The sequence below is a fragment of the Microtus pennsylvanicus genome, chromosome 5 (assembly GCF_037038515.1).
Source record: "Microtus pennsylvanicus isolate mMicPen1 chromosome 5, mMicPen1.hap1, whole genome shotgun sequence".
Lineage (NCBI taxonomy): Eukaryota > Metazoa > Chordata > Mammalia > Rodentia > Cricetidae > Microtus > Microtus pennsylvanicus.
This window is the reverse complement of record NC_134583.1, coordinates 62,293,106-62,296,189: the sequence shown is the minus strand read 5'-3', so window position 1 is coordinate 62,296,189 and position 3,084 is coordinate 62,293,106. Positions and strand designations below refer to the sequence as shown.

The 3,084-nt window shown below is 47.1% G+C and overlaps 1 long non-coding RNA gene across 1 annotated transcript; it reads right to left on the bottom strand.

Annotated features, from left to right (window-relative positions):
• LOC142850956 (uncharacterized) lies at positions 1 to 2,428 on the bottom strand. Its single transcript, XR_012910723.1, has 3 exons — positions 2,163 to 2,428; positions 1,897 to 2,071; positions 1 to 415 (listed from the first exon to the last, which is right to left on the bottom strand). It is a non-coding gene; the product is annotated as an uncharacterized LOC142850956 (long non-coding RNA).
• Positions 2,429 to 3,084: the final 656 nt, after the last annotated feature.

Sequence of the window (3,084 nt, the reverse complement as noted above, 5' to 3'; positions counted from 1 at the left end):
GAGGCCTGAGGAGGACTGCAGATCCCTTGGCTATAGAGTTGCAGGTATGTGGGAGCCACCAGCAAGGGTTCTGGGATCTGAAATCTTGTCCTCATGATTGAGCAGCAAGCACTCTCAACTCTGATTCATCCCTTCATTCTAAACCTCTTTGCTGTCTTGGGATTTTGTTACAGTAGCAGCACCTGGTCTTGGATACTGTGTTACAGTGATAGAAAAGTGTCTGATACACTCCTGATGTTCTTTCCATCAGTTTCCACTCGGTGCACAGCTGGTTTGCACCAAGAGATGACCGATAGAAGAATGTAGGAACAGGTCTCACATGCGCACCTGCAGGCTGGGGATGGTAAAGGCCACATCCCGTGAGTTCAGATAGGCAAGGACTCTTTGGGACAGGTCTACAGTCCACACGTGGGAGCTGCAAGCAAAGAAAGATGGGAGAAAGTCAATGACCAGGTCCCATAAAAACAATCCTGTCCTGGCTGTGTGCCCCGAGGCTCAGAGGAGAGGAGGGAAATGGGCCAGCAATGCTAGGAACTTAATGTTGAGAAGTAGAGTGGCCTTCACCTGGCACAGTGGGAGGAGGTGTGTTCATGAGTGTGCATACATATACACACACACATATATATATATACACACAGGTGTGTGTATGTGTGTGTATACAAGTGTGTATGTACACGGGAGTATATGTGTGCATATATAGGTGTGTGTTTGTATACAGGGATATGTGTGAATTTGTGTCTATACAAATATATGTATGTTTGTATACAGGTGTATGGGTATATGTGTGTGTATAAAGGTAGGTATGTGTGTGTATACAGGTGTGTATATCTGTATACACAGGGATATGTGTGTATGTGTGTCTGTCTGCAGGTGTATGGGTGTATTGCGTGTGTATAAAGGTGTACATGTGTGTATGTAGGTGTGCATGTCTATATATACACAGGTATGGGTGTGTACATACAGCTATATGTGCATATGTGTGTATACATATGTGTGTGTTTGCATGTGTGTAGATGCCTGAAGACAACCTCAAGTCTCATTGAGACAGTTCTCTCATTGGCCAGGAGTTCACTGATTCAGCTAGACGGCCTGACCAACAGATCCTAGGAATTTCCTGTCTGTATTGCCCCGGCAGAGGGACTCTAAACATGTGCCACCATGCTGAAAACTTTCATGCAGGCTCTGGAGGTCAAACTCAGGTCATGTGAGGCGCATGCTTTATAGCCTCTGCCATCTCCCCAGCCATGACAGCTTTTTTTCTAATCTCTTTTTTGTTTGGATAAATAGTTGGATGGATGAACATATACGTAAATAAATAAAATTACAACCTGAAAGGAAACATCTAAAACCCCCATTGGAGTTCTCACGGGAAGAGGAATGTTTACAGGGACCTCTCATCTTAATGTGATTGGCTGTCCCTGCCAGGGGCCCGAGGCCCCCATTTCCTCTTCTTTATGGAATGCATATTAGGATTTAATGCTGAAAAACGGTCTCTCAGCAACATTGCCACATCACCCCATCTCTCCAGCCTCTCACACGGGCCTGGGCATCACAGAGCAGAGGTGGCAGCAGGCCCTGGAGCCAGGTGCCAGGGTCACACCCCAGCTCTGCCACTCCCTAGATGTATGGCCTCCACTCTCCGACCCCAGTCTGAGGAGTAGAGTAAACACAGACGTGTTTCTCTTCCCCAGCACTGGGGAGAATGTGGCCTCCTCAGAAGCACTTCAGGCATCTCGGTCTTAAGATACAACAATGGAGGAACAGGGTTTGGGGACGAGTCAACTCAAACACTACATTGGTGGAAGCTCATATACTACTTTTCTCAAGTAAGAAACTCCATGTGAGAGCTATTAGGGGGAAAACGCCATCCCTTGCAACCCCTAGGAGGCAGATTACCTTCCAAACTGTACGAGGTCCAGAAACGCTACAGTGGGGGCAAAATGAAGAGACAGCTATGAGTGGACTCGTTTCCCCGACACCACAGCCATATTCTGTTTGAAGGTCTCAGAAGGTACACATGGGACAGACCGGGGACATTACCATTCAGATAGTTTCCCTCTATTATTTCTTCCTAAAAGGCAAAGAGAGGAAATCAAGTAAAACATTCAAATCGACAGCACCAGTAGAGGGGATTTTGATTAAAATAAAAATGGAACACTCACCGCCATTTTCTGCAACAGCGGGTGTAAATCTGTAAGAAAGCCATTGGAGCCGTGAGGAGAACTGAACTGGGTGCCCTTCATACAGCAAAGGCAGCCACCATGGGAGCCCAACAAAAGCTGCTCAGGTTTTCCAGGAGTTGTAATCACTAGGATAACTATGCTCGGTGTGAGAAAACCTTGGCTCACGGCCCCCACTGAGAACCTTCACGCGGCATCACTGGGAGTGTCAGTTTGTCTAGCCACTGTGGAGATCAGGAAAGAGGTGTCCCACAAACCTAAGCAGAACTACTGTCTGAGCCACACTGTGTCACATGGAGGCAGCTAAGGTACACACCACACACCACAGAGAAGCCTGCCCATCTGTTCTCGGGGATGCAATGTTTCACAATTACCAGGATATGGAGCCAGTCTAGAAACCTATCGTCAAAATACTGATGGGAAAGGTGGGGTATACACACAATGGAGCATTATTCTACCAACAAGAAGAAGGAAACTGTATCGTTTGCAGGTGAAACGCTGGAACTAGAGATTATTGTGTTAACCAAAATAAAAGCCAGACTCGGAAAGACAGGCACTACGTGCTTCCCTCATGGGTGGGACCGAGTGAACCTGTGGGGAATGGGGGAAAGTGAGGGTGAATGCCATCGAAGTACATTGTGTGCATGTGTGAAGATCCCTAAAAACCCTACACATACCCACAGACACACAGATGTACACACACACACACACGCACTTCTGAATGCATCATGAGCCTCAACTATCATATCCAGCTACATCCCCTAAAATGTGTGGAAGCCGTGAAAGATGTGTTTCTCCTCAGGACTTACCCTGCCTGGAGCTTGGGTCTCTCTGGCACATACTTCCATGGCTCAGAAAGAGGACCAGAAGAAGGGAGAACATCCTAGGTCCTTGAGACAGTCTC